Source organism: Bos grunniens, chromosome 5 (assembly GCF_055505025.1).
Source record: "Bos grunniens cultivar Pamir isolate PY7600 chromosome 5, Bosgru_T2T1.0, whole genome shotgun sequence".
In the NCBI taxonomy this organism is placed as follows: Eukaryota; Metazoa; Chordata; class Mammalia; order Artiodactyla; family Bovidae; genus Bos; species Bos grunniens.
The window spans coordinates 115,456,914-115,468,267 of NC_141169.1; positions in this window are offsets into that span (position 1 = coordinate 115,456,914).

Consider the following 11,354-nt stretch of genomic DNA (forward strand, 5'->3'; position numbering starts at 1 on the left):
CCTACATGTACCACATCTTCTTTATCCATTCATTTGTCAATGGACCTTTAAATGGAATAGCTTCCATGTGTTGGCTATTGTAAACAGTGCTGTTGTGAACACTGGGGTGGATGTATCTTTTCAAATTAGTTTTCTCCAGATACATGCACAGGAGTGGTATTGCTGGATCATATGGCAACCCACATTTAAGTTTTAAAAGGAAACTCCACATTGTTTTCCATAGTGGCTGTACCAATTTACATTCCCACCAACAGTGTAGGAGGGTTTCCTTTTCTCCATACCCTCTCCAGTATTTGTTATTTATAGGCTTTTTTTCAATGATGGCCATTCTCAGTGGTGTGAGGCGGTACCTCATTGCAGTTTTCATTTGCAAATTTCTCTAATAATTAGTGATATTGAGCATCTCTTCCAGTGCGTTTGGCCATCTGTTTGTCTTCTTTGGAGAAATGTCTATTTAGATCTCTGCCCATTTATCGATTGGGTTGTTTGTCTTTGAGTTGTACAAGCTATTTGTATATTTTGGAAATTAAACACTTGTCAATTGCATCATTTGCAAATAATTTATTCTAGTCCACAGACTGTCTTTTTGTTTTGTGTATGTTTCCTTTGCTGTGCACAAGCTTGTAAGTTTGAATAGGTCCCATATGTTTATTTTTGCTTTTATTTCTATTGCCCTGGGAGACTGATCTAAGAAACCATTGGTACAATTTATGTCAGAGAACCTTTTACCTATATTCTACTCCAGGGGTTTTATGGTGTCATGTCTTATAGTTAAGTCTTTAAGCTGTTTTGAGTTTATTTTTGTGTAGGATGTGAGGTTGTGTTCTGACTTCACTGATGAAATCCAGTTGGTTTTAACCAGCTTAGCATTCAGTTTCCTCACCTGCAAAGTCTTCCATATGCTCTTCAGCTTCTTAAATTTGGTTGTTGCTGTTTCTTCCCCCATCCTTTCCACTTTTCTTTGGTTCTGGCTTTCAAAGAGTCCCTTTGCTGTCTTTTTAATGGGGCTTGGGGAGGCAAAACACCAATGCAGGTGTTGAATCTGTCATCTGTTGGAAATCCCTGTTTATTTCTTTAATGTCTCTGGCATATTAGCCTGCAAGCTTCCTCGCAATGCCAATTCCTCATTGAGTCCCCTGAGTAAGCACAGAACCCAGCCTCGGCAGTTGTGAACTTGATGGTTTAGGTGAGAAAAGCCAGTTGACCTTCCCACAAGGGAGGCAGATCTCAAGCCAGGAGATGGGACTTCCTGGAATTGGACAAGTCGTTTTGTTTCTCTGTGCCTCAGTTTTTTCATCTGCAAAATGGGTATACCTAGATTACCTCATAAAGTCGATCTAAAGCAGAGGCCAGAAGGTATATACGAGGGCACTGAATGAACACGAGACCATGTTAGATATTTAGTTAATAGTAATATGGAAAGTATGATCACAGTATTAGAAGTAGGCAATGGTGAAAAAACACGGGATTGGAAATCTGTAACTTTTTTTAGGTTGAAATCTTCCAATCTTTTGAACTTGAAGAAATATCCTAGAAAGAGTAGCAAAAAAGCAAAGCCAGAGACAGGAGGGATGATGGTTCCTTAGCTCTCCTGGGCTGCCATCCTGCTTCTGCCCCTGCTTTTTTCTTTCTTTTTTTAAAAAATGTATTAATTTTTTGGCCACACAGCATGCAGGATCTTAGTTCCCTGACCACCAATCAAACTTGTGCCCCGTGCAGTGGAAGTGCGGAATCTTAACCACTGGAGCGCCGGGAAGTCCCAGCCCCTGTTTTTAAAGTAACTTTGATCGTGTGTTTCCTTTCTCAGTTCAGTTTCTTCTCCTCCAGCACCATCATCACCGTCTCACAAGTGTGGATACACAGCGAAAGTGCAGCATCTGTCATACCACCAACACTTGGTCCATCTGCTCTCAAACTCGATAAACACCACGGTTATATATAATTACGTATATACTTTTATTTGACTGTTATGACAACATTATGAGGTAGGTTTATTAGCATCACCTCTCTCTTAGGTTCAGAAAATGGAGACTCCTGGGAAGTGACTTGCTCGGTGTCATGAGACTGAGAAGTGGTAGGGAAGCCTGTAAAGCCGGTTTTATCTGACTCACAAGCTTGCCTTTTACCTCTGAACCCAGCTGTCGCCGGGGCCTCCCTAGTGCTGTGCTTTTGTGATTCCTCCTAAACCCTGAGGCCATGTGTCCAGGGGCCGAGGGACTGCTTCACATTACAGCTTGTGAGACTTTCCTTCCTGACCCTCACTTTCACTGGTTTTACATCGCAAGTGTTTTAAGGTGTTTTTCCGTCAAGTTAAAATACACTTTCACGAGGTTGGCGGATCCAGTGTAGACTCTGAGATACTGTTTGGCTTGGCACGGCTTCCAAATGTCTCCCAGCCACGGTTGCTCTGTATTGCTTTTTGCCAGGACCGAGATCAGAAATAACTCGGCTGTGAAAAAATATATATAAGCTTGGCAGCTGTCCTTGAGGAAGATGAATTGCTGGTGGGTTATTTTCCCCCCTTGAGTCAGAAGTGTGAAGGTAGGTGGGGGAAGCAGCAAGGTTTTGAAAGACCCATGTATATTTAGGTACCAGGATCCGTTCCATTTTAAGAGAGACGAGGGCTGAAGCATCGGTGCTCCGTCAGACAGGGCAGCTTGTTTTCTGCCAGGCTCTGACGCCCATGGGTCGCGCCTTCTTGGGAGGGTCGCTGAAACCCACAGGCCCCAAATGTGGTTGGTTTGATTCCAGCTGGCAAGAAATATTTTCATTTTGTGGCATGAAACCTTTTTTTTTTTTTTAACTGGTCAGTTTTGAAACTTTCTGTGACCATATCCTGGTTGAAACACAGTTCTGAGCACCCAGATGCAGCTGGGATTAGCAGCGAGCGGCACACAAATATCTCGCACAAATGTTATCCTTTCTCCCGACACCTGAGAGAAGCCGTCAGGCAGGGCATGGGTTGGACTGGAAATTCACAGACTGTGCAGATGAAGCAGACTGGGTATTGTAACGAGGATTGGCTTGTTCATTCATTTATTCAACTTTCTCTACGCATTTCTCAGGTGCCCACAATATGTCAGGCTCAGAGCAGGACCGAGAACACCAGACTGCCCTCCCTTCTGACCCTGGAGGAACCCATGGTCTTGAGGGGAAAATAACACAACAGCAACCCCCACAAGCACCACAAGAAGCCCACGGGTCATTACAGGCTGCGGTCGTGTGTGTTAATAGAGGCAAACAGGCTGAAAAGGCCAAAGTAAGTTCTGGAAAGTTCTCAGAGACAACTTCTCTTCCTGGCGCTCTGCCAGATTAGAGGCCTTTCACAGCTCCCCTGGTTATAATTAACATGCTGGATAAAATATTTTTTTAAACTTCTCTCTTGACACATTGCTGAGTTGGCATGAAAGTCGGGAAATGACGGATCTCGAAAATGAAGTGGGGGCGACGCCCTTTGACCTGTTTCTGTAGCTGCTGAAATGCCAGGAACAGGAGATAAACACTGGATACCACTCGAAGGCAGGATTTGGTGGGAGACCCCCTTCAAAGTTAGAGTCCAAGGGCTACGTCCAGAGGGTAAGGAAGGAGTGAAAAGTGCGTCTCACCCTGCAGAAGAGAAAGCAAGGCTGCCTGTTTTGAACTTGACACTGGGTTGAGAGAGGGGAAAGAAAAAGAATCTCCCTTGAGAGTTTGTAATCACAAGCTGGTCCTCACATGCTTTTCAGTTTGAATTTATGCTACTTGTGTGGCTCAAACAAACTCAACTGGAAAATTTAAAGTGGTCGCTGCTTGGTCGTACCCCTAGTCAACTGGCAGAAGCAAACCCTATGCCTCCCTCGGAGAACTGAATCACATGTCAACCATATAGAACGTCCACAAACACAGTTCCAAAGGAAAGGAGCAGCTCGCAGTGAAAACTAATAATAAACTCCGCAAGGAGGAAAAGAGAACCGGCAGGAACGAGAGACGATAGAAACACCTCTTAAGCCTTTAGATTTGAAATGATCCTATGCAGACTGAAACAAATTCAAACAACTATCGTTGTGTCTCTACAGAAATAAAAGAGAGGTTTGAAAGCAAGAGCAGAGAATGAGACTGTCATGGTCAGGTTTGAAAACGAACCCAAGAAAACTGATGAGAAATGTTAAGACCTGTAATTTGAAACTCAGTGGACAGATTGAACAGTGGATTAGATACAGCCAAAGAGAGGATTAGTAAACCAATCGAGCCACAGGAAATATCCAGAAGAACAGAGTGAGAGGGCCTACGGTACATCTTTTCAGAGCTCTAGAAGGAGACGATAGGATGCAGGGACAGGCAATGAGAACATAATGGCTGGTAATTCTGTAGAATTGTTGTGTTGACAGATACCAAACCTCAGATCCAGGAAGTCCGGTGAACCTTAAGGAAGGTAAATGAGAAGAAATTCACATCTAGACACACGATAGAAAAATTGTGGAATATCAAAGAAGAAGAGACGATGCTAAGAGCATCGGAGACAAAAATAATCTCCAAATAAATCCGCTCCAGTGTAAATCCACTGCTGGGGTTACACCGAGCATCTCACTGTCCTCAACGGAAGCCAGGAGACAGTGGCGCTGTATCTTTAGAGTGCTGAGAAAAAGTGACTGTCAGCTTAGAGCTCTGTACCATCCTTCAGGAGCAAAGGAAACGGACTTCCCTGGTGGGCCAGGGGTTCCGACTTCACCTGCCAATGCAGGGGGTGCAGCTTGGTTCCCTGGCTGGGGAGCCAACATCCCACGTGCCTCGCAGCCAAAACACCGAAAACATAAAAGTGCAGCAATATTGTGACAAATTCAGTAAAGACTTTAAAATGGTCCACATTAAAAAAAATTCTTAAAGTAAGGGAGAAATTAAGATATATGCAGAAGAATAAAAAACCATGAGATACTACCACCAAAAGGCTTCACGAAAGAAAATTCTAAATGTAATGTACTTCAGGCAGAATAAAAATTATTCCAGGGAAAAGGCAAGATACATAAGGAAAAATGGGCAAAGATATTGGCAAATATTTGGAGAGAAGCTGAAAAAGAAGAATTGTATCATTCTACAAGGCTTCCCTGGTGGCTCAGATGGTAAAGAATCTGCCTGCTGTACAAGAGACCCGGGTTCGGTCCCTGGGTGTGAAAGATCCCCTGGAGAAGGAAATGGCAACTTACTCCAGTGTTCTGGCCTGGAGAATCCCATGGAGAGAGGGCTGCAGTCCATGGGGTTGCAAAGAATCGGACGACTGAGCGACTAACCACATGCACACAATATTATCTACTTTATGGTAGAAGAAAAACAGGCTGGTGCTGAAGTACTGAACACCAACATATAACTTTGGAGGGAATGGCCAAAATTTAAGTTTTCAAATTCTTTCAAGGACTTGAGAAGAAGGCAAATATATTAAGTTTAGACGTTGTTAGTTAACTGCTCAGTATTAAAATGGCTAGGGTAAGCAGGAAAAAAACCAGTCATAGCATGTACAAGTTCCAAACAGTTAGAAAAATTAGGATAAGGAAAAGAAGATTAAAAATCTCAAATGAGGGACTTCCCTGCTGGTCCAGTGGCTGACTCCAGGCTCCCAATTCAGGGTTTGATCCCTGGTCAGGGAACTAGATCCCACATGCCACAGCTAAGACCCAGTCAAATGCAGAAATCTGTGATTTTTTAAAAATCACAAATGATTGAAAAGAAGGTAAAAGGAGAGCTGGGGACAGGAAAAGATGGAATGAATAGAAAATACATCGTAAGATAAGCTATCAGTAATATATGTAAAAGGACCAAAGTCTTTGGTTTAAAGGAGATTATTTTAGATTTTTTAAAATTAGATTATTAATTAATAATTATTAATTATTTTAGATTTAGTTTAAAAGAGATTTATTTAGACTGGATTTTAGAAACACCTGGATTATGCTCTGTGATGGGAGATAAACTTCAGACATAAGGACCAGAATGTTTAAAGGTCCCAAGTGTAGAAAAAATTTACTAGGCAAGTACTGACTCAAAGAAAGCTGCTACGGCTGTATTCATGAAATAGAAATAGAGATTCAGGGAGAAAAGCATTATTAGAGATAGGGTTAGATAGATGTTAGATAGACAGGGTTAGATGAATGCTTCAATTTTCCAGGAAGTTCAACAGTCCTTAATTTATATATAACTAATATCATAGCGTCCTGCCCCATCAGTTCAGTTCAGTTCAGTTGCTCAGTCGTGTCCGACTCTTTGCGACCCATGAATTGCAGCATGCCAGGCCTCCCTGTCCATCACCAACCCCTGGAGTTCACCCAAACCCATGTCCATTGTGTCGGTGATGCCATCCAACCATCTCATCCTCTGTCGTCCCCTTCTCCTCCTGCCCTCAGTCTTTCTCAGCATCAGGGTCTTTTCAAATGAGTCAGCTCTGCATCAGGTGGCCAAAGTATTGGCGTTTCAGCTTCAGCATCAGTCCTTCCAATGAACACCCAGGACTGATCTCCTTTAGAATGGACTGGCTGGATCTCCTTGCAGTCCAAGGGACTCTTAAGAGTCTTCTCCAACGCCACAGTTCAAAAGCATCAATTCTTCACCACTCAGCTTTCTTTACAGTCCAACTCTCACATCCATACATGATCACTGGAAAAACCATAGCCTTGACTAGATGGACCTTTGTTGACAAAGCAATGTCTCTGCTTTTTAATATGCTGTCTAGGTTGGTCACAACTTTCCGTCCAAGGAGTAAGCATCTTTTAATTTCATGGCTGCAATCACCATCTGCAGTGATTTTGGAGCCCAGAAAAATAAAGTCAGCCACTGTTTCCACTGTTTCCCCGTCTATTTGTCATGAAGTGATGGGACCAGATGCCATGATCTTAGTTTTCTGAATGTTGAGCTTTAAGCCAACTTTTTCACTCTTCTCTTTCACTTTCATCAAGAGGCTCTTTAGTTCTTCTTCACTTTCTGCCATGTGGGTGTTGTCATCTGCATATCTGAGGTTATTGATATTTCTCCCAGCAACCTTGATTCCGGCTTGTGCTTCCTCCAGCCCCATCACTTGATGGCAAATAGAAGGAGGGAAAGTGCAAGCAATGACAGATTTTATTTATTGGTCTCTAAAATCACTGCCGACGGTGACTGTAGCCATGAAATGAAAAGATGCTTACTCCTTGGAAGGAAAGCTATGACAAACCTAGACAGTATATTTAAAAGCAGAGACATCACTTTGCCGATGGTTTTTCTAGTAGTCATGTACAGATGTGAGAGTTGGACATTAAAGTAGGCTGAGCGCCGAACACATTGATGCTTTCAAATTGTGGTGCTGTATAAGACTCTTGAGAGTCCCTTGGACAGCAAGGAGATCAAACTAGTCCATCTTAAAGGAAATCAACCCTGAATACTCATTGGAAGGACTGATGCTGAAGCTGAGGCTCCAGTACTTTGGCCACCTGATGAGAAGAGCCGACTCATTGGAAAAGATCCCCTGATGTTGGGAAAGACTGAAGGCAAGAGGAGAAGGGTGAGACAGAGGGTGAGATGGTATGATAGTGTCACCGACTCAATGGACATGAATTCGAGCAAACTCGAATGGTGAAGGACAGGGAAGCCTGGCGTGCTGCAGCCCATGGGTTCACAAAGAGTCGGACACAACTTAGTGACTGAACAACAGTATCAGAGCTGCAAAACATATAAACAAACACAGGGAGAACAGGAGTAGAGACGTAGCCACCTCGTAATGAGCTATTTCTTAGGCCATCTCATGTGACATCTGTTGAACATGACTGTAAATTTAATATGAACGACATATGTAGACTGTGGGATCCCAGTCACATTCTTTTCAAGCACGCTTAGAACATTTAGAAAAGATGCTAGTCTATAAAGGCAACCTCAGCAAAATTTGAAGATTAGGGCTGCAGTCTGGATCTCCTGGGAACTTGACTCTGAGATGGAGCTCAGGGTTCAGGAAGTTTATTATTAGGGAACACTCTTGGGACTGGCGCCAAGGAGAAGGAGAGGAAAAAGCAGGCTGATATAGCAGGAAATTGAGCTGCAGTGCTCTATTAACGGCAGCCTTGGCTGCCTCCATGGACAGCTCTGGAACAGGTATTGTACTCTAGGTTCTTGGCTTGGGGGAGGGCCCTTTATCCTCCCACATTTACTGGAATCAGCCTGAAGGAGGCACGAGCTTGGTGGGGCCGGGCAATTTCTTTAGCCCATGCCACCCTCTCCCTCCCAAGGCTGACACTGAGGACCACCTTCTGGACCGCTCCTTTAGCACCTGGGGGAGTAAGTCCTTCATCCCAGCAGGTGTCCTGAGCAGTGATCATAGCATCCAGCACCGTGTGTACACAGACTCTATTCTCTGATCACAGTCCAAAGAAATCAGACGTTGATAACCAAAAAGGTAACTAAAAAAAGCTCATACTGTTGGAAACTTGGAAGCAGGCACCCAAATGACTCACGAACCACCGAAGAAATCATAACCAAAATTAGAAAATACTTAGTACTGAACAATAACAAAAATATTTGCATCAAGACTTGTGAGATGCCACCAAAGCAGTATTTGGAGAAGAGTTTATAACTGTGAATGTTTGTATTGGCAAGTAAGAAATGATCAAACCTAATAAGCTAAGTATCTAACTTGAAGAGTTAGAACAAGGACAGCAGAATCAACCCAAAGACATCAAATGATTAGAAGCACAGAAATGAATGAGACAGACAGCAGAGAGTAGGATGAGCGAAGACAAAAGAGGATTCTTTGAAAACAATAAAAATATTAGACAAATCTCTTACAAGATGAATTAAGATAAAAGAGAAGGCACAAATAGTCAGTATGAAGAATGAAAGGGCATGATGACAGATGAAGTGCAGACCACATGGATCATATAAAAATAGCATGTTGTTGAGTCACTCAGTCGTTTCCAATTTTGTGACCCCATGGACTGCAGCACACCAGGCTTCCCCATCCTTCACCAGCTCCCTGAGTTTGCTCAAACTCATGTCCATTGAGTCGGTGATGCCATCCAACCATCTCACCCTCTGTTGTCCCCTTCTCCTCCCGCCTTCAATCTTTCCCAGCATCAGGGTCTTTTCCAATGAATCTGCTCTTCGCATCAGGTGGCCAAAGTTTTGGAGCTTCAGCTTCAGCATCAGTCCTTCCAACGAATATTCAGGACTGATTTCCTTTAGGATTGACTGGTTTGATCTCCTTGCTGTCCAGGGGACTCTCAAGAGTCTTCTCCAGCACCAGTTATACTAAAAATAGTATAAATGACCTTATTTATTGGAAGTCTTAAATGATATTGACAAACTCCTAGAAAAATTAAACTTACGAAAACTGACTCAAGTAGTAGAAAACCTGAATGGTTCCATAATTATGAAATAAATTAAATTAGTAGTTTAAAATCTTCCTATATGCAAAACACCATTTCCTGATGGCTTTATAAATGAATGCTGCTATTAAAAAACAGACTACCTCAAGATTACCTAAATTTCTACTCCAAAGTGAAGGCAGTACAGTAAAGAAAATTTTTAAGTTAATTTCACTCATGAACACAGGTCCAAAAATTCTTTTAAAAAAGTCAGCTTAGTGAATTCAGCAATAATTGAAAAATACGGTGCCTCATGTTTAAGTTGTGTTTATCTTATGAAGGTAAGGTTGGCGTATTAGGAAAGGAAGGGACATACTTCATCACATTAACAGTTTAAAGGAAAAAAGTGATTATTTCATCAGATGAAAACTTATTCAATACAACTTAACATTCATTCGTTACAAAAATTCTCTCCAAACCAGGAATTGAAAGGAATGTCCTTACCTTGTAAAGGAAAATAGATAAAAATGACATGATATATAATAATGAAATAATGAAAATATTACCTTGAGGATCAGAAACAAATCAGGGATGCAAATTCTTTTCAACTTTAAGGTTCGGTTCTAGCCAGGGTTGTAATACAAGAAAAACTAAACGACATAAAGATTGAAAGGGAGAAATAAAACTAATACTAAAAACAGACAGTATGACCATCTATTGGAACATAAAGAAAGCTGAGTGCCGAACAATTGATGCTTTTGAACTGTGGTGTTGGAGAAGACTCTTGAGAGTTCCTTGGACTGAAAGGAGATCAAATCAGTCCATCCTAAAGGAAATCAATCCGAATATTCATTGGAAGGACTGATGCTGAAGCTGAAGCTCCAATACTTTAGCCACCTGATGTGAAGAACTGACTCGTTAGAAAAGACCTTGATGCTAGGAAAGATTGAGGGCAGGAGGAGGGGATGGCAGAGGATGAGCTGGTTGGATGGCATCACCAGCTCAATGGACAGGAGTTTGAGCAAGCTCCGGGAGTTGGTGATGCACAGGGAAGCCTGGTGTGCTGTAGTCCATGGGGTCACAAAGAGTCAGACACGACTGAGCGACTGAACTGATTAGTTGTGAATAAGCAGCAGGTATAAACTGATACTGTCCCAAGCAAAGAAAGACATGTGGTCACTCTAACATGATCTCATTTAATGCCTTGAACCCTACAGGGTAAGTGATGGACAGGGAAGCCGGGTGTGCTGCTGTCCATGGGGCTGCAACTGGACATGACTGAGCGACTGAACAACAAATTATTAGAATCAAATGTCCAGCAAGTCTGTTCAATATATAAAAACACATTAAAAAGCCAATTGTATGTTTATACACTATCTGCCATCACTTAGGAAAAACAATCTAAAAGAAATGTCATTTGAGGATGTGGAGAAAAGGGAACCCTTGTGCACTGTTGGTGGGAATATAAATCCGTGAGCCACTGTGGAAAACAGATGGAACTTTTCCCCTAAACTAATAATAGAACTACCATATGACCCAGCAATTCTGCATCTGGGTATGTGTCTGAAAAACTCCAAAACACTAACTTGAAAAGATACAAGCACCTCAATGTTTCAGTTCAGTCGCTCAGTCGTGTCCGACTTTGCGACCCCATGAACCGCAGCACGCCAGGCCTCCCTGTCCATCACCAACTCCCGGAGTCCACCCAAACCCGTGTCCATCGAGTCGGTGATGCCATCCAACCATCTCATCCATAGCCTTGGCTGGACGGATGTTTGTTGGCAAAGTAATGTCTCTGCTTTTGAATATGCTGTCTAGGTTGGTCATAACTTTCCTTCCAAAGAGTAAGCGTCTTTTAATTTCATGGCTGCAATCACCATCTGCAGTGATTTTGGAGCCCAGAAAAATAAAGTCAGCCACTGTTTCCACTGTTTCCCTATCTATTTGCCATGAAGTGATGGGGTCGGCTCCAAAATCACTGCAGATGGTGATTGCAGCCATGAAATTAAAAGACGCTTACTCCTTGGAAGGAAAGTTATGATCAACCTAGATAGTATATTCAAA